The sequence below is a fragment of the Rhinolophus sinicus genome, chromosome 15 (assembly GCF_057876585.1).
Source record: "Rhinolophus sinicus isolate RSI-liver-muscle chromosome 15, RSI-T2T, whole genome shotgun sequence".
In the NCBI taxonomy this organism is placed as follows: Eukaryota; Metazoa; Chordata; class Mammalia; order Chiroptera; family Rhinolophidae; genus Rhinolophus; species Rhinolophus sinicus.
Genome location: NC_142515.1, coordinates 2,437,653 through 2,462,693, shown reverse-complemented (window position 1 = coordinate 2,462,693; position 25,041 = coordinate 2,437,653). Strand labels below are relative to the sequence as shown.

The following is a 25,041-nucleotide window of genomic DNA, read 5'->3' as shown; positions in this document are numbered from 1 at the left end:
ACAGTGCTGGCCTAGATGGATTAATGTTTGCTTGATGGTATTTAGTGGTCTTCGACGTCCATTCTGATTCTGACATTTGGTTTCCTTTGCTTGCTTTTATTTTTATTTATTTATCACTAGTGCTTTGAGTATTAGGCGGCCGTTTGTGTATGTTTCCTCTCTCTGTGCTGTTTGAGTGCGGACATCGCCTCCATTTGAGAGGAATTTGCCAGAACAGGACACTGCAAATATAAAGTAGGCCAGATTAGACGAGAATAAAGGGTTTTGTGGGGAATTAGCTTGTGGTGCAAAACCATGTACTTAAACTGAGACATCCCAGCAGCACACCTAGATCTTCCGTTCGCTCTGCAATTTTCCTTTAACCAGGTTTTGGATTTCTGTCAAAATTAACAATTTAAATTTGTGATTCAGTTTTCTGTTACAAGCAATTGCTGTTTGTAAATGAGACTAATTCCTCCTTGAATTTACGGTACAAATACGTAATTGAGAGTTACAGATCTCCTGACGGTCTGGGTCTAGGCAAAAACATGTGGTATCGAATGCTGGAATCAGGCAGGATATTTCTATGAATTGCAAAATAACTGCTTTGTAAAACTGGGTTAAGTTATTTTGGAAACTACACATAGTCACTTAGTGATTAGGTGTTTGGGTGTATTTGTGAGAATGGAGTGCTTCTCCACGGCCACTGCGTTTTTACCCCGTAGGCCCAAAGCTTTTATTTTATGGCCACGTGACCAGACACTGCCTCTGCATTTCTCTTGCTGAGTGTGGCTCTTTCCCGGTGATAAACAACCCACCGAACTCTCAAATTCCTGTTTGCTTGTAGAGAAAGAAAATTCTCATCTCCTTTGATCTGGCCCACTCCAAACGTATGTAACCACCCTGTATAATCCTAACCAACACTGCACCACATCGTCAGAGGGGAGAAATGACAACAGGGACATGCCTTCTGTCAGACGGGGATGGGATTTGGTCTGCCGCCGGCTTATCTCTTCGCACCAGGATTCGTCTTCCCGTTTTTCTAGGCAGAGCATCTCCATGTCGTTAAAATGACATCGGGACTTCATCGGACATAGGTCCCGCACAAACAGCACTGCATCTGGTCACAGAGGATGTAATGACATGCCCAGAGCCTCTGCAGGACAGTGTGGGGTCTTCCCGTGTCCAGCGGGATGCGCTGATGGGCTGGCGGTCGGCGCTGTGGGCCTCAGCGCGCTGGTTTCGGAGAGCACGGCGTGATGACAGAGGCTGTTGGTTGCCATGCTAGCCACTGGTGATCTTCACCCTTTTTAAGAAAAGAACGGTGATCATTTATTTCTTTGGGATCGAACGGTAAGCTTTATAAACATGGAAGGGAACACAAGCGTCCAGCATTTTCATTGTCGCTAGTGCTTTTCCCAGCCACCCCCTGCAGGAGCCGTCTCTGGTACTGCAGGCTTTCTGTTTGCCTCTTTCATAGGATCCAAGAACAATAAGTACATTTTAAAATTTATGGAAGTTGAATGAATTGCCAGGGTGGGGAGAGGCCACCTTTATAACAAGATTAATACCTGGGCTTGAGGGACATAACATTTTAGTAAAATCAAAATTTGTATAGTTATCCCGGCCATGCTTTCAACCTCTGGCTTCCTTATAAAAATGTCTAAATAAAATACTGGTAGCTGTCTCTGGCCATTATTTCCATCTGCGTTACGCGGCCTGACCTGGAACCCACTCAGGCTTTGAAGTCTGGGCCAGTCTCTCCCCGGTTTCTGTCACATCTAAGCGTAAAGCACGGCTGCTAGCTGTCTCCGTGGTCTGGATGTTTCTGGAAAAAAATACAGAGACAAATATCCCCCAAAGTAGTGTTTTTCCTGCTTTAAATAAAATCAGACATTATCTATTTGTCTTCCTCTTTTAATTGCTGCGCTTTAATGTGGTGGTCTTGATATTTCCATCTTTGTCTCTTTTTGGCAGGAGAGGCCTATTGGGGTGGAAGCTGTGAGCAAATAGTCCGAATGGTTTCTGATTTTAGACAAGAGGAGCCTCGTTTCTCAGTCTGATTTATAACGTGATAGAAAGCTGCTGGCCAGCTGACACTAATCTTAATTTATGATCTGTTTAACCTTTTTATTTCCCAACCACAACTGACGTCCCTCCCCAGGCCTGGATCTCTGCACCAACGTGGCTCAGAGGCAAACATGCAGCCCCGTGGTCCTGAGTCCCAGAGGCCGTGGAGGGCTTCCATTGGAAATGCTGACACAGTCTGTGGGCACTGAGAGGACCACAGAGACGCCGCGCAGCTGCTCGTCCTCCTGGTCCCACCTGCCAGGTCTGTGGGGTCAGGATGCATCCTCCCAGCACACAGATGCCAACAGCTGGCTTTGTGGTTTTCCTTTTTGTTTGTTTTTTTACTTTTTATTTGGAATCATTTTAGACTTGTGGAAAGGTCTGTGTACATCACCCTTGTTTCGCCTGGTGTTACTATCTCATGTGACCTGTACACACACCACAACCAGGGAACCGTGTCTGAATTGCACTCACGTCCTTTTTCTGTTCTGCCATCCAGTCCGAGACCCCCACATGGCATTTAGTCCTCATGTCTCCTTCATCTCTAGTTTGTGACAGTCCCTCCTTCCTTGCTTTGCGTCACCTGGACACTTTTGAAGAGCGCTGGTCAGTCATCTGTGGAATGTCCCTCGTTGGAATCTGTGGTGGTGTCTCCTGATTGGATGCAGGGTCACACTTTTGGTGAGAAGAACACAGAGTGATGCCCTCTCAGGTCTCCCGTCATGAGGTGGATGATATCTGTGTCAGTCACTGGTGCCGCTAACTTGGTCACTTGGCTAAGGTGGAAAGATCATGTTTCCCCAGCTATAAAGTTACTCTCCTCCCCTTGGTGATTAACATGTATCTTGGGAGAGAGGGTTTGAGGCCATGCAGAGTCCATGGTTCACCTGAGGCTTTCACCACTCTGGTCAGTGTCCTTTGATGCATCCTGCCGACAAGGATCGGTGTCTTGGGCGTTTCCTTCTTTCGTCGTTTACTCATTGGAATGCTTCTGTATGGAAGACCTGCTCTTGCTCTCCCATCCATTTGTTTATTCGATCAGTTATTCATATCAGTGCGGACTCATGGAGATTTATGTTATGGGGTGTAGCCTAGTACTGTCATTACTTTGTCACTCAGATAGCTTCACCTTGGGCTCTCGGGACCCCTTGAGGTTGGCTCCTGTCTTTTTGACATGTCCATCCATTTTTCTAGCACTCTCTTCCTTTCTGGCACCATAGGACATGTGTAATCCAAGCTTATCTTGTATTTTCCCTGCCCCAGTCAGTCCTGGGTTCAGTCACTTCTCCAGGGAGCCTGGCTTCCTTTCCCTGGAATATGCTCATTAGAAACCAAGGTCTGGGCACTGGTGTGCTCGTGGCTGCTGAGGGGCCATTACTTCTGGCCTATCAGTGGACGGAGCTAGGCGATCGGTGGCCCTGCACTCACCCACGTATGCCATCACCATGCAGCACATATGTATTTCTGTATCTGTCACCTATGTGCTGGTAAACACAGTGGTCATCATACCTCCAATCTTAATCTAACTCAACAGGTTTCACTCTAGCATCCATCCTTCCATGTTTGTAAGTCTCTTCTCGGACAGCAAGAGACCTGGCTTATGTGATCTGGGATATGCTTATTTATAGGATGGGTCCTTCTAAACAGACTCTGGTATATATGTGCTGTTTTATTGAGGTCACCTGTGCAGATGGGGGCCGACCAGCAAAATGTTATGTGTGAAGGAGAATATTTCCTTCTTGGCAAAAACAGTCTGCAGAATTGTTTTAACCACTCGTGTTGTAAGCATGGTTAGGAACTCGGGGTTGACACTGGAACTGAAATAGACAGAATATGAAATAATCTTGTTTCAAAGTAGATAGACTGGCTAATTAGGTGATTTCTCAAATATCCAAACGTTTTATGTTGAGAAGAAATAAAACACTGAGGGTCCTCTAACATTATTTTATGTGAAGAATAATAATTTCCTTTCATAGCATTCTCTACTAATTTAGTTTTTTTTTTCTTTTTTGTTAATGCATTTTATTTTCTTTTACTTCCCTTTTTGCCTACATAAGATTCCTTACTTCTCTTTGTTGTAACCAGAGACATTGAAAATGTGTTAGGTAAATGTGAAAGCCTTTAAAGGGTCTGATTGTGCTTTAATATATCAGGAGCCATACAGTATTTGTACTTAGAGGGGTGACAGTGGGCAGTTTTAAATTATTGTGTATCTTTATGGATATGTGTTAGGTGGGATCTTACACCTGACTCATTTCATGAAGTGTTTTACTGGAGTGAGGCTTGCTGATGGCAAAAGACCATAAAATTTAGCTATTAGAAATACAAACGGATCATTGTCAGTTTTCTTCAGATGAAGCTAGAAATCGTTGGGCATCCTTATGCAATGTGTGCGTCTTGTTCAGGGGTAGGTAGACGCTTTTACACACCTGTGCATGATTCACCACATTCCTGTTGTGGCATTCAGGCTAGCGTTCAGTGTCCTAGGATGCCACGTGGAGGCCCCCGCCCTGAAGACCAACCCAGACCCCCAGTGGAAGTTTGGTGGCGTTTGTTACTGCAGAATAACTAAGCCTTTGCTGACTCATACAGTGTGGAATGAGTCTGGCAGAAGGCTAGGCTTTGAAGGATGTTGGATTTGACCTTGAATACCCACCTGCCACTTATGTGCCCTTGGGCTGGTTACTTAACCTCTCAATCTGTTTTCTCATCTACAAGTAATTTGCTCTACCTTAGGTTTGCTGGGAGGAGTAATGAGATAATATATGTAAAGCACCTGGCCCCCTGCCAGGCACCGGCCGCTGATCAATTCTGTTCCTACCCAGCTAGACCTTTCCACAGTCTGTTGGCACGCACTCACCTGCACGGTGGGGCCGAAACATTCTGTCTTTGGGGTATTTGCTTTCTGACAAAAAAGGAAATCAATCGGTGATCACACAGTTATTTCACTTTGCCTTATAAGAAGAGTTCAACGAGGTATGGATAATGTGTGCCAGAGGTGCGGTGTGGTAGTTGTCTTTCCCTAAGGAAAGCTGCGGCTGAGGTCCAGGGCGGTTTCTGCCGTGTGAAGATGTGTGACTGGGGACCCAGCCAGCTGCCTTCCTGATGGCCTGCGGAACTTCCGCGCTCCCTGCCACCAGTAATTAACTTAGAGAAAACCAACGTGGGGACTCCAGGACCTCTCCCTTCCTTCTTGTCTTTCAAATCAAGTTACATTCTTTTTTTTTTAAGCACGAAACTTTTGGAGAAAATGAGGCCCAGAGAACAGCTGGAGCGCAGCAGCATGGACTGTGAATACGCCATGTTTCCCTCGCAGACCTGACCGAGGCGGCAGGTTTTAAAAGCGGCGGGACCCTAGCAGGACTTAAAAATGCGTGGAGGCTAGAAATGCACTTTTCCTGTTTATGACTCTGCTTCGTATTTCATTTATATTTAAAACTGAGTTGACGAATATGAATACAGATATTTAGAGTTACTGTAAAGCCATATTTGTTTATGTGCGTGGGCCATATCTTACAGTTTAAAGGGAGAACAGTTAATGGTTTTGCCCACACTGCTTGGAATTTTTCTTTTTTTCTTTTTTATTATTCTCCAGCTTCTGTTCTTCAGGTGTGTAGCTATTTTAGTATTATGAAGGATGATGGATGATGCCGGAAAGTTTCTTTGGAAGCGCTTCTGATATTGTGCAATGCACTTGGGGTCAGCTACACTTGACTGATGCATGATTTATCCCATGTCCCTGCCACTTCCCGAGATAAAGCTGCTGTTTTATCAAAAACGCCAGCAACTGTGATTTAGAATTTATAAACCTCCGTTTTCAAATAATTGCTCTGATTACTTTCTGCCTTGGCAATAAAATGATAAAGGTAATTGCAACACAAATGTGAGATAGCACTAAAATACAATAAAATTAACCTGAATTAGCTTGACTTGTCGATGAGAAGTATTTATGAAATGTAGTGTTGTAATAAAGGGAGGGAGATATTATAGCTGCAAGGTGACTTATTGCCTTAATGTGATACTCCTTGAAATTTGAAAAAGAGACTGTTTCTGTTGAGGGTGATTGTGCTTTTGAAATTAAGTTGGAGTGATTCTTATAATTGGCAACAATAATGCATTTTGAAGGTAATATCTTTTATCATGTTATGCCTAGTTGTATTACCTTTTATTTAGCTGGTTCTGGCTTCAGCTTTTCGAATATTCAGGTAGAAGCCGACTTGGAAGCTGTCAGATCCAGGGGGCTGAAATGCTTTCTTCTCTTTTCAGCATTGCCCCTTGTTTGAATGTTACAGACTTTTAAAAAATGTTTGATTAAATCATTTAGCTATCAAACATTAGTATTATAGTTCATTTTTAAAAATGTTTAAGGAAGGTTCCTATCAATGTGTTTTGTTTCCCCATGTCTGCATGTGTACCAAGAATTTCTTATTGTTGCCTAATGGTTTTAAGCAGGGTCAAACCCAGTGGTCCCTTTTACGTGCACATAATTTATAGCCTTCCCTTCACAATCCTGAAATGAAATTCATGGATAATATCTACCTGCATGTACTGTTAAAAAAACAAAAACAACAACAAAAACCTCAAAGTGCGACATAAATAAAAGGGCGGTTACTTATTCAGACCAGAAGTGCTGGGCTGGGCAGGACTACACCACGGACACGATGACAAGCAGGTGAGTGGAGCTGGAATGTGTGAGCTGTAAACAGACCCAGGCCATTCTGTTCAATGGTGATTCGAGATAGGGTCAGCACTGACATTTGTGCCACGGTTTTCCGAAATAGTGGAAGCTTTTTGTGAAATTCCCGAGCACATGGGTCCATCGTCCCCTTGAGTCGCAGTAGAGTTGCATTCCTGGAAAACGTTGTGTTTCTTAAACTGCAAAATACTCTGCATGCTTATGGTTCAAATGGAGTTATGTTTTAGGTTCAGATTAATTTTAGAATACGTTACAGGACCTTTGGAAGTGTCACAGGAGGCAGGATGAGTCTGGTGCAGGACGGTCCCATGTATTCCAGACCAGTCTGTATTCCGGACTCCTGCCCTTCATGTGGTAACAGCTCCTGCGGTCACAGTGACAAAAAAGCCTCACCTTAGCAGTACCCCTGCTGGGACGACTGCAGGGACCCTAATTCCCGGGCATCAGACCCCAGCCAGGTTGTGATTAGATCAGGAACTTCCCACGCACCCTCCCGACGAGGGACCCGCCTGCTGGCCAGGGCAGGTGAGATGACCAAGAGCCTGCAGGTGAATCTGGGCATCCGTGCAGCCCTCGCCCTCGCTCGGCAGGAGTCCTCACGGCTGCCGTTGCCGCCCAAGTCCCCGTCCTCACGCTGCTCGCGGCCTGGGCCAGTCCTCCTGGCTTCTGTCCTTTGTCTACCTGTCACCTGTCCGTGTCCAGCCATCCACCTTGTGGGAATAATGGCTCCACGTTCTTGCTCTGCGTCTCTGCACACTCCGACTCTTCTGCTGACAAATACCCTCTCAGTCGACCCCTGTGAGCTCCTACACATCCGTCAAAGCTCCTCCCTCCGCACAGACTTCCTTGGCCTTGACCTTGGTGTCTTGTTTTTCAGAGGCTCTTTTCTGAACCCATTTCTTTGTGTCTTTTTTCAGGCAATATGAATAGGATAGTGGGCCCAGAGCCAGACGGAATCTGGGTTTCAGTCTTATCTCTGCCACCTGGTAGCTCTGTCCTCATCCATGTGACGTAAGAGCCCTATAAGCCTCAGTTTCCCTGTCTCTGAAATGGGGTTTTAATACTGTAGTGCTTGTAGGGTTACAGTGGAGAACTAGGCAGTGTGGGTCGGGGAGGCCCGGTGGGGCCCAGGGGAGACCATGCGTAGTGACACTGCAGTGTCCTGATGCCCCCTCCCAGGGCTGGCTCTGCTGTGCCCTGGTCTCTCCGTGAGCCCACCCCTGGGAGCAGGCTCCTGAAGGAGGAGTGCTGGGGTCAGTTGTGTTGGCTGTACTCTTAGGTCCAGTGTGAAACCGCCCTCTCTGACAGCGTAGGTAGAGGACCGTGAGTGAAAGGCTGGTCTGGAGCCATCGCGGGCCTGTCTGGAGGAGGCCAGACGGGCAGTTTCCACGTGGGGAAGGCTGCCCCATCACCATGGAGCCCACGCCAGGGGCCCTCCTGGAGGACATGGGGCTCTGAGTCATGATCTGGAAGGACACTGCTGAGGTGGTGACGTGGCACCCTAGGCACGTGCCACCCCAGTGACAGCAGGGTCCTGCACGGTGGCCCGGGGAGAAAAGCCGAGATGTGAATTTATGACCTGAGCTGTGGGCAGCTCACTCCGATGCTCCACTGAGTGGCCCAAAGTGACAAATGGTTTCTGGGCTCCTTTTTATCGTCTAGGCTCATGCTCTCTCTCCTGTGTTGTGTTTGCTAGTGTTTTGATTGTATTAGTTACGTGTGAGACAGAGAAGCCTTTGCGTCCCCCCAAGTTAGTATGGATCTGCTTCCAGTACATTTTCTCTTTAAGTGTCAGCAGCCAGGAAACAGCTCACAGCTTTTTTGTTTATTCCAGTGCAGGTTTGGGGTTTGGATCAGAGACAAAGCACTCACTGCTCAGTTGAGGGGCTCCGTCTGCAGGGCGGTGGCACCTGGTGGCCTCGAAGGGTTCAGTTCTGGGCAGTGTGCTCTGTCCTCGTCCCACCGAGTTAGTTTCTGTCCTGGTTGAGGCCCCGACTTTTCAGGAGCCCCGTAGTAGCCTGGGTCTGTCCCCAGCCAGTCGGTCACAGCGGTTTCTCACGGACTGATTGCCAAAGGGGGTGGGGTGAGGGTGTACCCTGAAAACCATCTTCCAGGGGACCCTAAGGGCCTAACGGCCTTCATCCCACCTTCCCTTTGAAGAGTGCCTCGTGGGGACACACAATCTCACATGTGGTGAGGTGTAGGAAGCGTCACGCACGTCTGCTCTAGAGGGTCTTCACGGGGTCAGAGGAAGGGCTTGGAGGTCTGCAGAGCTGGAGGGGATATGAGTGAATGGCATATGATCGCCACGTAAATTATGGTGTTTGTCAGGTGAGGAAGTCCGGGGTTTATGCCCTAGAAGTGGAGTGTGTCTTGGCCAGCAAGTGCTGACCTCTCTGGCATAGAGTAGATTTAGTTAATTTGGAAAAATTAAATATCCATCTCAGGCCAGATGGCTCACCTGACTGAAAGAAGCAAAGGTAATGTTTTGTGTCATGCAAAAGGGTTGTGGGTATCGCTAAGCACTTGTTTCAAAGAACTAACCGGTACAAAGAAATTTAGTGAAATCAAACAGTTTGGCCAGTTATTTCAAGAAAGCGGCTCTGATAAGCTTTGATTTGTGGAGGCACTTGTGTGACTTCCAAGGGAAACCAGGCATCCTTGTCCGTCATTTGGCTTGACAAGGGTTCTGTTTGCTTTTTCCTCTTGGGTTGAAATTTTTGCGTTTCCTATCTATATAAGATGTGTATTATTGCTGCCCAGAAGTATCTGGAATATATTGCTGTAAGCTGAGGGATAAAGTTTACTCTTGTGATGGTTTAATTTTTATTGTACTCCCGTAGTGTGTGGCTACTCTTCAGATGATACACACGGCGGCTTGTGCCCCACGGGACCGCACTCAAAATTGCATCTTGCGTATGTATCACATCCCAGGGATGACACACACCTGCGAGGTTCTCACTCATTTTTGCTGGCTCTGTCTCTGTTTGCCTGGCACGTGACTGTTTCTTTTACTTTCACGTTATTTCTGTGGGAAAAGTTGTGTTCCTGTGTAGGAACTATTTTACAGTACTAGTAGTTAATTATTTTAGTTTCAGGTTGTTTAAAATGGATAGAATGACTATGTCTTCAGCTACAATTCTACCGTAGAATGGTTCAGAGAGCCTGTGATTGCTATGTTATGTTTGCCAATTTATCCAGAGGTGACTTTAGGAAAGTAATTCTGCTCTGCCAATTTATTTCTCTGACTATTATCTGCTTAGCTGTTCCTTGGTTATAAATGATTCTGGGATATAAAGTTGCTTGGCTCGTTGGAATCTGTACATGTAATATTTAATTTTTTAAATCTAAATTTTAAGTATTAAAAGCTGCCCCTGCCTACCAGCTTTTGATAAAAGTGTGACACTGAATTGCTCCAGAGCCAGCAGTTAAGAGGAAGAAGAGCAGAGGGTCTGGGTGCACCCCAGACTGGACACCATTTCCCGGGTGATGGGCAGAATCACGGGGTTCAGTGTTGGAAGGGGAGTTAGAAGCCTCGCAGGCCCTGCTTGGTGTGCGCTTGGGGGTGGAGGGCAGAGACGGTGGCACATTCCAGCGGTCTGTACCACTCAGTGTCCTGGTCGTGAGAAATATATTTGATTTCATTATTTTTATAATGGTGGCGGCGAGGATATGGAGAAATGGGAACCCTTTTACACTGTCTGTGGGGAAGGAAAGTGGGGCAGCTGTTGCAGAGAGCGGTGGGGGGGTTCCTAAAAAAGTAAAAGATTCAGTTCCCATATGATCCAGCCGTTCTACTCCTGGGCACACACCCAAAAGAATTGAATTGATACTTATACACCAAAGGACCAGTCCTTCCAAAGGAGAAATAAAATGCCTTGATTCTCTAAAGCACATTGTAAAACAAGGGACGGTGACAGTCTAGTGTTTTATCAGGACTCTTGTCAATACTTCATAAGTAAGTTTGTGTGTTGTCTGCCTTCCAGATAGAAGCTTCCAGACTCCATCAGACTGACCTTTGTCCCCTCGTTACAGCAGTATGTTCTAAATCCCCATCGATAGTCCTGTAAACATGGAAAAAAGGACAGTATCTTTAAAAAAAAAAGAAATTTTTTTTCTAAAGATATTTATGTTAGTTTGCTCACTAATCTGTTAGGTTCTTAGAGTTTAAAGGAGCAGTTCATTATCAAAGCTTTTTCATTCTGTGACAGTCTGGATGTTTCTTCTAACTCAAGGTACCTTTGAAATGAACATCGTAGATCTGTGAGATTTTCATCTGTGAATGTTGTTTGAAGAATTCATCCTGCTGTAATTTAGATAAAATGTTCCAGCTAAATTTTGTAGCAACATTCTCAAAGTTTTACATTTTTGTTAGTTTTTTGAAATATACTATAGAGGTTTTCGTCCTGGAAGTGGGGACATATGAGAGAGAGATTATTACATCAATCAATTATTTGAACAAAGATTGGGTGTAGCTTACGTATGAGTTTGTAATAATCCCTATTTCCAAGGAAAAATATTTGCACAATACTTAGTCATTGTGTCATTTGTAGATAAATTGGTTATGAGTTGGTCTTCGTTTTTATTGAAACATAGATTCTGAGTATAAATGTGGATTTTATGTGTATCTTCTCCATATATATAACAAGTGTCTCAAATCAAATAACTTGAGCAAAAATGATTTTTCTATATTAAGCATTCAGTTTTCATTTAAACACTTACATTTCTCCTGGTCTAATCTGATGCCTTCATCCCCTTTTGCACAGTCAGCAGGTCCCCGGGACCCAGCGCTGGCCTCACCCTTAGCACTCTGACTGGTGCTCTGACTGATGAATTTCCTGAGCCCCCTCAGTTCCCGGGGTGCCGTTGACCCTAGCTGTCCCCAGCAGATGACCGCCCCTCCCTGCAGCTCGGCTTCTGCCGTGGCTGAGGGACAGCTCAGCATCAGAGGAATAGAGGAGTTTCAGAGACAGGTGCCGACTGAACGTCCGGCAGCGTGCCTACCTGCAGATGGGGCCTGACCTGCCTGTTGCCTTCTCTTCTGAGACGACACGTGTGTAGGACAAACGTGTGGCCCGGCTGCTTCCTGAACCGCACACTAAATCCCCAGGGCAGGACAAGAGGAGGGGTCCTGGCGCACGCAGTCCAGCAAGGAGATGGTTCGGGCAGCGTGAGACATGCGTTGGGATGTGGAGAGGACGACAGGCCTGAGTCCGTGTCTGTGACCACATGCATGTGCGTTGTTCCGCCCGAGTCAGTTTCAGGAGCTGAGGCTGGGAAGGGATTTCCCAGAGGACCTGCTGAAGGGCAGAGCTCTGCTGGGTGAGCTCTGCAGGTGGCCTGTCCTGGGGCTGAAGACCAGTCTTGGTCCTTCACAGCTCCAGGTGGGGCAAGTCCTTAAGTTGGCTCATTCAAGGCAAAATTGGTCCTTTCGTATTAAGCATCGTTCCCATTGGTGGGTGGCGGGCAGGACAGAGCTTGCGGCAGATTCTGGGTCGGGCTCAGGGTCGTGTATCCTCAAGTGTGGTCCACATGTAAGTCAGTTTTAGACCTTGACATCTTGAACCATTGTGTAAGCGTTTTGACATCAAAGGGTAGAGAATTCAGCATAAGAGTGGGTGTGTAGATGATAAAAGCAGGTGCTGTCCTCCCCCTCCTCCCCTCCCCTCCCCTCCCCTCCCCTCCCCTCCCCTCCCCTCCCTTCCCCTCCCCTCCCTTCCCCTCCCCTCCCTTCCCTACCTCCATGAAAGATTATCAGGGGCAGAATCTTCTCCTAACGCAGCCTGATTCCATGTTGGGTCCGAGGTTAAATGACCAGTTTCTACATAGGTGACTTACTTCAGTGTTGATTGGGACTCTCTCCCAGCCCTTTTGCTGTTTGCACAGCTCCATCCAGTGACCCAGGCACTTTGCTGTCCATCCAATGGGTGAGCATCTCATCAGGACTGACTCCAGCGTTGCGTCAGTCAAAGGAACACGTCACTGAGCATGTTTACAATGCAGTTCCGTCATGGGGATTCTTACAGAGGCGAGGCTGTGTCACCTGGGTAGTGAGTTGAGCGGTACACATACCGACGTCGCCCAGCGGCCCTCGCCATGGGGTGGAGTGGACAGGGCAGGCATGGCCTCTCTTTTTACCGGGTGTGGCACTTCCAGAAATTGGATGGGACTAACGTGGAGATCCGCGGGACCGGCCTGGGTCACTGTAGAAGCAGAAATGAAATTGCAGCAAATTGCCCTCCTCTCCAGATGTGGTCAAGAATTCCTCTTAAATGGAAATCGACTTCAAACTTTCATCAGATTAATTTTAATAAAACGTTTGATTCAGTACGAAGCAGTTTGGGAAGACAACCACCCTCCCCTACACAACTTGTTACACATTCAGGTGTCGCATTTCTTGCTTATAAGGACAGTGAAGAAGCGACTTTCTAGGTATTTGCTGATTTTCTCTCCTTTTGGAAACTCAACCATATTTTGCTATTATTCTGATGGGTCACTGATGTTTTGTACACACGTAGCAAAAAGGGAGGTAAACCATCAGTGAAAGTGGAGACGTTCAAGAATTCACAAAGCATCGCAATGTAAATACCAACTGCTGTAGAAGGTTGGGGTTGAAACCCAGACAGTTGAACCCCTAGTGGGATTGGCAGTGGGACTTCAGTGCAAATAAATCCTGTCTAGTCACTGGTCACAGGTATCCCCACCTGCAACCTGAGTCTTGTGAGAGCCCTCCTCACGTACCACATGTGTGAGCACGTCTGGGCTTTGAGTTAATGGGCAGTGCCACCCAGGCCCCTGGAAATGATCTCATGCCTGGAGCGTCCCCCACTTGTGATGTCTCCTGCCTCCTGGACAGCAGGAGGCAGTTTCTGAATGGACTCGAGCATGTATTTCTGATGTCCTGGGTGCTGCTTTGATAGGTGGGTATGGGCTCCCTCTGCTTATTTCCAACAGTGGGGGACGAGGTATTGTTATAGAGAGGTGTGTATCTGGGGCCCTGGAAAGCCAGACGCCCAGCCTCCAAAAGCATCTCAGGTGCATGTCATGAGTTTGCCCAGCTGTCCGCTCAGTGTCCACCTCCCAGTGGCCTCCCTGCGGCCCAGGGACGTCTCTGCCTTGCCTTCCAGCTGACACCTGGGCTACTTGGCAACGACCTCTACTTCCTCTGCCTTCTGGCTGCTAAGTAAGTGCCTGAGCATCACATTTTAAATTCACATAAGGGAGACGGAGTGGCAGACACTGGCACGCGCACACAGGGACACACAGTGTGGCATCCGCAGGCGGTGGGGAGGGGCGGGGCGGGGAGGTTGGACTGATTTTCTAGGAGGCCGTAGGTGCAGCACCCTGACACCGTGTCTGGGTAGCACAGGACGGGTGCTGAGGGCGTTCTCGTGCCCTGTCATCAGCCGCCTGCTGCCTGTGTTACACGAGGAACCAGGCCACGAGGTCCCAGTATGCTCCAGCTCACCTGAGTGCCCACCCGCTTTTCTCTCCAGGCCTGGGTGCTTCATTTCACAGCTGCCCCGGGGGAAGCATGTCCCCACATGTAAATAAATCGCCACAGCCCAGGGCTTTCGCTGCGTGGGCACCTTCCTTTGGGTTTCCCACAGAAGTTTCCTAATAAGATAGTTGTTTCTTTGTCACCTGCAAGGAGGAGGCCCTGTTTGGAGGAGGCTGCTGTAGATGGCATGTGATTCCGGCACACCCGCTCCCCCCCCCCCCCCCCCCCGCCAACACTTCTGGGCTTCAGCCCTGAGCCTTCCACTGGAGGGAGCGCCCTGTCCATCCTCCCGGGCCCGGCAGGTGTCCTGTGTGGCAGAACCCTAGTGACGGGATGTGAGACACGCCCCTGAGATGAACGTCAGCATTCTGTTTACAACGAAACGAATCAGACCTGCTCTGGGAGTGGTACCATCTTCCTTTGGCAGCATTTCACTGTTTACTTGCTAATGGATGAAATGTGTGAAAATTTTTTTATATACATTTTCAAGTACCCAGCACATGTGGAAAAAAGGCCCAAACGCTATCTGTATTTCCTGGTTCGTATTATATTAGGTTCCGTGCTTTGTTGAGGGACTTTTCTTGGTATGTGGTCTGTTCTGCAGCAGGATCCTACGCCCATGCTTTTCGTCCTGTCACCAGCTGTCCAGATGCCCCACCTCCGGCCCTGCTGACTGGCAGGTCACTGCAAGATTCAAGGAACCGGGGTGATGATGTCATTTTTCCCTGAGCCCTGGACTATAAATTATGTCTTAACTGTTGTAATTAAGACTTTCAGACCACTAAGCTGTCTTTGAGGGGAAGAACCTGTCCCCTTCTGCAGAGAAATAATTAATTCTTAGAGTATATGGTTTTTTGAAGAATTTACTGTAAGATAAAAGACTGGTATTTTATTCTTGCATTTATTAGTATTTAATCAAATGGAAAGTGCACTTTTGGTCTAGAAATCTTGGCTTCGGCCGCAGGATGAGATTGAATTATTGTTTGAAGAGTAAAAGGTATAGAATTATATGTTCAAGTTATCAAGCCACTGATAGGTTCTGGGCAGAATGTAACTAATTTGGAACATGGAATCTCCTGCCTGCGTCAATCGGTCAGAAACGGCGCACATTTCGCTGGCAGCTTGTCCTTCTTGTGGGGGTGGCGTCTGTCCCTGCCAGAGGCTCATGCCACCAAGGCCCCGCTCGCTGTTGGCTGCCGGAGCATGCCTGGGACAGGAGGGTCTTCCATGCCAGACACCCCATCATAAACCACGTCACGCTTCTCACCCGAGCATCCTTCACGGTGAAACGCTGTGAAGCTTATTCTTTATTCGGGGTAGGGAGGACCGAACTCCGCGGCCCTCTGCGGTGGCCAGGCTTAGCACCTGGGCAGACGGACTGGCCGATCCACGCCAGCGCTTCAGGAATTCCAGAAGCGTTTGTACCCACGTTGTGGTTGAGGCTGTGGTGTCAAGGACAAAGGGTCGCTGTGGGGACAGAGCCAGGAGTGCAGTTTCCAGGCTCTCGCCTCACGTGGAAAGGTGCTGGCTCGGGTAGTAAACAGCCATCAGCTGTTATTGGATGGCCGTCAGCTGTAACCAGTGAGCCATTGGCCACTAATATAACTGCCGTGGCTGTGCTGGTAGAAGATGGTGGCTGAGCTAGCAAGGGGGGATTGCAGTTAGCAAGTGAGGTTGGTTGGCAGAGAGAAGTGGACGGCAGGTTGCGGATCGTGTGGCTCCTGCTCCCTGTGTCTCCAACCCAGCCGCCAGGGAGACTATAGTGGTATGACTCCCCTATCTATGGCTCTGTGGCTGGCTGTTCCCTTTTGGCCTCACCGTGTCCTGCCTTCTTATGTGGGGAGTGGGAGCTGAGACCCCGCCTGATGCCCAGCAAGACAGGGTGCGCCCTGGGATTCGCTCCTCAGTGGGGAGAAGGATCGGACAGCACGAAACTGGGGACACCTGACAACCACTGGACTGCCTGTAGGCCAGGGGTGGCAAACTTCCCGAAATGGGCCGGATGGTAAATTTCTGGCTTTCTGGTCACGACTCACAAAGGCCACCACAGACCACCCAGGACGAGCCTGGCTGTGTCCCAGTGAGACTGCACTGTGGACTCTGAAATTGGAATTTCATGTTATTTTCATGTGTCATGAAACATTTTTCTTTTGGCCTTTTTTCAACTGATTACAAATGTAAAAACCACTCTGAGCCCATGGGCTGTACACTAAGACCCCCATGCTGAGCCGGGCTTGCCCTGCACCTGCCAACGCTGGTGGCCGTTGTCGGGTGCCCAGGGGTCTCTGCTCCTCACCTGGGATCTTACATTGAGCACCTTCCTGATTTTGCAGAGCGTTGATGAAGGGCGTGGGGGAGGCAGGGGGAAGGGCGGGAGGACAGGTTGCATCTGGGCCAGGGTTACTGGCAGCCTCCTTGCTTCCTGTGGCTGCAGGACGTTTCTGTAGCTTTCTTGGAAGCTCGTCAGCTTGGCATTGCCGGTGTGGGCACGCGCTTCCTGGCTGCTTGCTGGAGCTGAGGATTTCGTGAGTCCTGGGAGGCCGGTGGAGCTCAGAGTGCTCACCGCTGTGTGAATGCCCACAGCCTCTGGCTATTGACCATGGACACAGCGTTTTAGCTCCCCCGAGTTAGCTAATTCTGTCATTGACACAAAAAGCACACGTTGGTAACGCACACATTCTATCTGTGTGCAGGCAGAAAACTGACTTTTTCTATCACCTGGTTGCCAACAGGCAAATGATGCTTAGCTACTGTGGGTGCTTCCTGGTGGGGGTGGCTTGGAGTCGCACGTGTGGTCAGGAAGAGGAATTGGACAGGTCTCCCCTTCACCGCCAGCGCTGCTTGTCCAGGAAGTGTGTTGTCCCTCGGAGTTCCCGGGGCTGCAGGCAGGAGCCCATCCCCTTGTGCTCTGGCAGAGTCGGTGGGCTTGGGCCGCTGCGCCTAACTCAAAGATCTCCCTCGATCGTCCCACGAGTGGGTGCTGGTGTGTTACTTCCCTGAGAAGTCGGTTAACTGGGCCCAACTGTGGAGGCCTGTAAGGGATGAGGTCATTTTCTGCCGTGACATATTTCAGTTGAAGCTTCCTAAGACATAACAGTTTGAAGAAGTGACACTTCATTTAAAGCGCTCCTTCATGACAAACTGTCACTGCACAGTCCAGGACTGCTTTGGTGCCTGAAGAGCTGGAACATTGCTAGGTTGTGAGCAGTGTGCTGTTGTCGGCATGGGACGCAGCACCCAGCTGATGGCCTTGCCAGACATTGGGGGTGACCCAGGGAACAGGCCTGGGGTCAGACCACCCAGTCAGGGATGGCCGTTTTCATCACTGATTTTCGCGTATGTGATTCTAGCTGGGGTAACTGAAAGTGAGGGGAATGTGCTGCTTTTTCTTTTCTGTCTCCACAGTAAGTTCCAGCGAATCACTGGTCACAGGTGAAGTTCAAAACATGAGGGTATGAACTTCACCTGGCTCGGGGTGCCTTGGGATTGTGTGTCAGCTCTTTGACCCCCTTCCGAAGATGGGTCTGGAAGCCCTCGTGGGGGCGTGGCCAGACTCCTGCTGTGGAGGGGCACAGTGCCCAGTTCACACAAGACTTGGGGTTCCCGTCACCGTGGAATCTGCTTCACCTTACACGGTTTCGGGGATATGAAGGGTCTTCTAATTTGTTCCAATTATAAAAAGGGTTGAGGAGTTTTCTGTTTCATTTTAAACAAAGCAGACACAGTCCTGTCACCTTTAAAATATGGGAGGAGGGTGCGCTGGTGTTTGAAGCCTTGGGTTCCAAAGTGTTTCCTACTTCACAGGGAGGGCTACTGTCGTGGGGCCGACACTGCCTATAACACTCTCCTCAGAAGCCCGTGATCCTGGAGTTGGGGTCACGCCCCTGTGGAGCTCTCACCACCTGCTGATGGACTGTTGTAGATTTCGGCATCACTCACACACCCGTGAGGGGCCTGAAAGAGTGTAGGTGTCACCTGTGGCCACGTCTCCGTCGCAGCCTGTGACACCAGGAGGACGGTGTACAGGGAAATGTGCACTGGGACCCCTGGGCCTTCACAACCTGGGACGTGTGGGAAGATGGTGCAGAAAGTGACCTGAAACCACAGACATGGCTGCACGGTGCCCTCCGGCTCCATCACTGAGTGCCGAGTTCTGAGGCCTGAAGTGGCTTCCTGCTCACCTGTCCCCTCACGCCTTCTTGGAGAGCACGAGGTGCCCCTCTTGGCTCAGGTTCCTACAGCCGTGCGGTCATCTGGCACTTAGACCTGGATAGCAAGACGGGGCAGGGGATGAACTGACCTGGCCCAGGGCTGGTGCTGCCTCCCAGGTGCTGAGGCCCCGCCTGGGTGCAGCTCCCATTGCTGGGACCAGAGGCCCCAGCATTCTGGGCGGGGACAAGTGGGCAGGAGAGTGTCCTTGTGCCAAATTAAGGACTCTTGGCTGCCTCCCAAATCCTGCTGGAATGTCTGTCCTTCAGACGCCTTGTTTTGCCCTCGGAAGTGTAAGCTCTTATTGCAGTTGTGGGCTTCACTCCTTGTTGCAGCCTGCTTCCCTCTTATCCCCTGTGGGTCTGGTCCTTTGGCTGGCACAGTGACACACTTGTTAAAGAAGAGTTTTCTCCTTCACTAAGTGCTCAAACTTACTATTTCAGTGAATCGCCAGAAACGGAGTGAAGCGTAATAACCTGAACAGACCGTGCCTGAGAGCAGCACTTGTCCGTCTTTCCCCCAAAGCCCCTCTCAGTGGGCAGTGGGGTCAGGACTGCCAGCTCCTGCGGGTCTGGGAGCCCTGCAAGTGGGGAACCTATTTGCAGTCTCCTCATTTAGGCATGAAAATGTTTTCCTCCACAAACCTAATTAGCTAGGTGGGTGTACAGCGTTCAGCCTGTGGTTTCGTCCCTGCGGATCACCGCCGTGTGGCTGGTGGTGGGCACACAGGTGTGAACACGCTTTGACACCAGGACGCTCCGTTTCAAGGGCAGTCTGTGTGGGTTTGACTGTGTCTCACTGGCATGGTTAGCAGGAGAGCTTTGCATGCGACGTTGTAAACACATGGGTGGTGGTTACTGATAAACCTCCCTGGCCTTCTCATTGGGTGTCATGGACCAACTCCTGGCCGGGTCCGGAGATCGTGTGGCTAAACTGTTGCAGCTGATACCTGAGCAGTGTTACCTCCTGCAAATAGTTTTCAGGCGTGCTTGAGGTTCCAGAGTTCTGGAGCAATTTCTACCCTGCACACATGCAAGTTTTACATGTTTTTTCTATGCGTGATCTGTTTCCTATACACACAACACACACACACACACACACACACACACACACACACACACAGCAGTGTGTATTCCAACTGCTCTGTGGTTCCTGTTTGCACAGATTCTAATCGTATTTGGGCTTCAGAGCAGAAAAGCAGTTTCATTCCCGCGTCACTTATATTTAATTTGATAATATGAACAAAAATGAAAAGTTTGGAAAAGAAAACCGAGTTTTATTTTAAGGATAATATTTAAATGTAGATAGTGCCCGTTTTTACCTAGAAACGTTGTTTTAAAGACGACTGAACATGTCATTAGATGTCCTTTCCTGTCCCTGCTCTGCTGCGCCTGCATTCTCACGTGTTTCATCACATGCCACGTGGGCGTGTCATTTCCGTGACTTGTAGAGCCAGAGCGCGTCAGTGAGATACGGCTCCAGGGGCAGAGTGGGCCCCTCTCACCTGCCCTGGGCCCCAGGGCTCCTGTGACAAGGATTCTTTACAACCAGGCGGCATTGATCAGGAAGGTGAGGGCCCTCTCCAGCGATAGTAATTTTTTTTTTTAAATTAAAGTTTACTGGGGTAACAATGGTTAGTAAAATTACATAGATTTCAGGTGTACAGTTCTGTAATACATCATCTGCATATCACATTGTGTGCTCACCACCCAGAGTCAGTTCTTCCATCACCATCTATTTGACCCTGTTTACCCTCCGGTAACCACTAAACTATTGTCCATGTCTATGAGTTTTTGTTTCTTCATTTGTTTCTCTTGTTCTTTTGTTGTTTTCAGTTTTATTTCCCACATATCAGTGAAATCATATGGTTCTCTACTTTTTCTGTCTGACTTATTTTGCTTAGCATTATACTCTCAACATCCATCCATGTTGTCACAAATGGTACTATTTCACCTTTTCTTATGGCCGAATAGCATTCCATTGTGACAGTAATTTTAAAAAGTCCACCTCGTGTTCCAGCCGGATCCCAGGTCTGGGAAGTCTCTGGAAGCCCAGAACATGAGTGGAGCAGTGTTCCTGGGAATCCAGTGCAAGCTGTCTTTTAATCTGCAAGCTTGGTTGTGTAACCACAGTGCAGGGTTTCTCCTCTGTTGATTTGTGGGTGCATATAAGTGGGTTCACAGGAGTTTAGTAACAAACAAGGAGACCCGTTTTCTTTGCATGTCTGGGTCATGACAGGAGGCTTTGAAATGACTCCTTTTTTAATTAGTAAACTTCATTTTTAGCAATTTTAAGTTCGCAGAAGGTACAGAGTTCCCACATACCTCTAGCAACATGCTGCACCAGACGGCACATTTGTCCACAGTCTACGTAGGGCTCACTCGTGGTGTTGTACATTCTGTGGGTTTTGATAAATGTATAGTGCCCTGTACCCACCATTGTAGGGTCACAGAATCCTTTCACTGCTCTAACCGTCCTCGGTGCTTCCCTGTTCATCCCCCCGCACCCCGCCCCCACTCCTGGCCCCTGGCCACCACTGATCTTTTACTGTCCCCATAGTTTTGCCTTTTCCAGAATGTCATGTAGCTGGAATCTACGGTATTCAGACTTTCGGATGGGCTTCTGTCACTTAGTCACGTACAGTTAAGGTTGCTCCGCGTCTTCATGGCCTGATGGCTCCTTTCTTTTTAGTGCTGAACAGTATCCCACTGTCTGGATGGACACAGTTTATTTATCCATCACCTGCTGAAGGGCTTCTGGTCGCTTCCAAGTTGGGGGCAATGTCAGGAAAGCTGCTGTAAACACCTGTGTGCAGCTGGGTGTGTGGACATGGAGTGACATTTTTGCACAACCTCTGGATCCAGTCTAAGTTTGACAGACCAGATGGCAGTGCCAGCATTTCGCCTGGCGACCACGTCACGTACGTGAATGCATTTTGGTTGTTACAGCATCATAAAGCAAGCCCTGGTGTTGAACGCCTCTTGTGGAAAGTGACCCAGCAAACGACCCAGGAGACCCCGGCCCAGCGGCAGCCCCGAGCGGGTCACAGCCGCTGACCGGCCTGCTCCCCAGCGTTTTCCTTCTGGACTTTCATACTTGTTGGGGTCACACCGTCCTCCACCCCCACAGCCGGTTTGTCCTCAGTGGTCGTATGCGGTCTGTTCTCCCTTCCAGGCTCTGCCGCACCTGCTCGTTAGGGCTGAGGCTGAGAGTAGGAGGCGTCTCCCGATGCTGCTTAGCCTCTGCTCAGCAGGGAGGCAGCAAAGCTAGTGACTATTTCATAAAGGCTTTGTGGGTGTCGTGAGGCAGCCAGACAGGGCTGCTCCTTTTCCCAGGTGCGTCCTTCTGTGCCAGCTGAGCTCCCCCTTCACACGCAGCTGATGGGAACCACCAAGGCCATCACGGGGACGCCCCGGGAAGGCCTGGAGCTCAGTCTGCTTGCTGACCTCGGGTGGATAACAAGGCAGACGTCTGGGTGCCTTGTTGCTTCTAGGAAGGCAGGCGATGTCTTCCGCCCAGCCTCTTTCTGGCATTGCTACAGCAGGTACCGATACTGGAAATGGTTAAAAGGGAAAGGACAGAACTGCTGAGATGGTCCTGGAGGGTCATTTTGGATGGGCGCAGCCAGCCTGGAGACCGACAAGGGAAGGAGAAAGAAGACAGTTCTGTGTCGGGTTTCTTGCTTTTCATACAGTGGGAACGCAGCCTCTGGCGCCAACTGCTTAATTCAGAACATTAAACGCCATTCATGTTTAAAGAGAGATGAAACGAAATCCACTTCATTTTTTCCGAGGTCTCCAAATAGGCATGAAAAATCCATTTTTTTCTCCCACCAATTAGTGTCAGCCACTCTTGTGGCTCTAGGTGGATGCCGTACGCTGTGCCGTCGGCTTTGTGTTGCTGCCAGGCGGTGGATGGCAGGGTCTGTGCCTCGTGAGAGTGGGAAGCAGCTCTTCTGTCTCTGGCTGTCCCAAACAAACGCTGGCGGCCTGCCATGTCCCCGTGAAAGCCAGTTAGGCAGCCGGGACTGTCGGCCCAGGTCCACCTGAGGTGGTGGTGCTATGAAGAGCTGGAGGCTTCACGTGGTGTGAGAGGCCGTGTTCACGGAGGGGCGGGAGCCTGCAGGGGCCCCTCTAGTCTAACCTACAGCTCCCCAGCGGTGGGGTTTCCGGGATGTGGCGAATCGGAGCTGGCGCCTGTCTGCTTTGCCTGCCCGCTGACTCAGCCCCACGGGCCAATGCTCCAGTCGCTCCCTGAGATTGCAAGGGGTTGCTTCATGCAGAAGAGCCAGAGGCTCCGTGTCGGGGAGCCCCCATTTCTGTAACTGTAAACTGTGCTCAGGAGAAATAGATTAAAGGTTGGATTAAAACTTGTTCTCTCCCTTTTCTGGCCTGGAAAGCAGCATAGCACACTGTTAGCTGGAGCAGGTTCCGTTACTCAGTGAGAGAGCCTGTGCACGCACAGCCCTGGTCCTCGTGGAGGAACCCGAGGACAGCACAACGCGCCTCTGCCCAGGACGGGGGACGTGCTCGGGCGCTTTGGCGTCACCATCCACCCTCCACTGCCCTCCCCACACTCGTTCTCACCCCCCCAGGCCTCTGCCCAGGCTGCTTCGTTAGGTTCCCCAAACCCTGTGTTCCCTCTGGCACCAGAGTCTTGGCACGTGCAGACCTGCCTGCCACAGTCTTTCTCTCCTCCACCTCTCCGCCAGAAAACGCCTACTCACCCTGCTGTGTCGGCTCCTCCTCCAGGAAGCCTTGCTGGACTCCTCAGGCCATCGGAACCCCCAGCGCGACGACGGGCTCTTGCTAATCCTGCAGCCAACGTGCCTTCTGAGTCCTTCCCTCCAGTGTGAGAACGCACAAGTGCCCACTGAGCAGCAGCTGTGTCCCGGGCACCCTCCTAAGTGTGGCGTGTGGCAGTGGATGGGTGAGGACCACTCCAGGATGAAGGAAGGGCTTCCCCAGAATGCCCGCTGCAAACAGACAGGGCTTCCTTGTGCTCACACAAGTAGATGTCACAGTAGACAGCGCTGGGCGGTAGAGGCTCACAATTGGGCCAGGGCACCCCAATGTCCTGGCCTCTCCCTCGTGTTCCCTAGATGGTTGCCACAGCCCCAGGCATTGCACCTGCCGTGTCATCTCAAGGAGGGAACAAAGGGGAGAAGATGGTGCCAGCCACATAGTTGGTTTTTTTTGTATGTTTTTTTTTGTTTTTTTTAAATCAGGGCAAGAACTCTCAGCAGACTCTCTTTACTCATTGGCCAGAGTTGTCACGTGACATTTGCTACCTGAATTGGAGTTCACATTCTAGAGAAGACAGCACACAGCAAATATACAAAATACATCTAATGAAATTTCATGTGACATAAGTATAATAAATGGATGTAGGAGCGGACTATTGTAGGAAGGTTTCTCTGAGAAGGGGATGTTTGAGCAGGGTTGTGAGTTAAGTGACAGAGGCTACTGTGTCAGAATGGAGGGACAGGAGATTCAGGGAGAGTGAGCAGCAGGTGCAAGGGCCCTGAAGCAGCAGCGACATCCGTGTGTTTTAGGACCAGCGAATGGAGCGGTCGGGGTCCCGCGCAGAGAAGAGGTCAGGCAGGAAGGAGGGTCACTGCTGTGCTTGGGAGCTGTTTAGGTCACGTGTAGGGTTTGTGATGGGAAAGGGGGGTGGGACCTGATTTGCTTTCATGCGTCTTCTTTTTATCCAACTTCTTTTTAACAAGAAATTTTCGTACCTTAGAATTTTTATTTAAATCAGAAAGGTATTAACCGTCCTTTAGTGTATACATATAGGATTATGAAACGATACACGCAGAACTATCATTTGTACCTTATGTCACATTGGACGTGAATAATTTTTTCTTCTCACAAAAGGAGCTTTACTTGCAAAAACTCAGAAAATGCAGGTAAGGGAAGAAGTCGTCCTACTCTGTCTATATTGATGTTTTATAATATACTTTTTTATTGTTATTAGTTTCAGGTGTACAACACAATGTAATAGTTAGACATTTACACCCCTCACAAAGTGATAACCCCCCTCCCCCAATCTACTACCCCTCTGACATCGCACACAGCTGTTACATTTCCACTGTCTCTGTTCCTTGTATTGTACTCTGCTTCTTGTAACTATATGTATGTATATATTCAATTATAGTTGACATTCATTATTGTTCAGCTTCAGCTCCAGGTGTACAGTGCAGTGACCAGGCATCTACATCTTCCCTGAGGTGGTCTCCATAGTAAGAGAAGTGCCCATATGACACCCTGCAAAATCTTTACAACATTATTGATTATATTCCCCAAACTGACTTTCGTATCCCCCTGGCAATTTTGTGGTTACCGATTGTGCTTTCTAATCCCCTCACCTTCTCCCTCATCCCACCCCCCTCCCATCTGGCAACCCTCAGTTTTTTCTCTATGTCTCTGAGACTGTTTCTGATTAGTTTGTTCATTTATTCTATTTTTTAGATTCCACATATAAGTGAGCTCATATGGTGTTTGTGTTTCTCAGTCTGACTTATTTCACTTAACGTAATGTTCTCTAGGTCCATCCATATCATTTCAAATGGTAAGATTTCATG

At 49.0% G+C, this 25,041-nt stretch overlaps 1 protein-coding gene across 7 annotated transcripts in view; it reads left to right on the top strand.

Annotated features, from left to right (window-relative positions):
• The window catches only part of MGMT (O-6-methylguanine-DNA methyltransferase), a 263,434-nt gene that overhangs the window by 18,763 nt on the left and 219,630 nt on the right, over positions 1–25,041 (top strand). The window contains exon 3 of one of the 7 annotated variants that reach the window (XM_088791753.1): positions 23,207–23,384. The exons of the other annotated variants lie outside the window; for them this stretch is intronic. The gene's annotated coding sequence lies outside the window, so the exon portion shown is untranslated. The remainder of the gene's footprint in view (positions 1–23,206; positions 23,385–25,041) is intronic. 7 annotated transcript variants of the gene reach the window in all.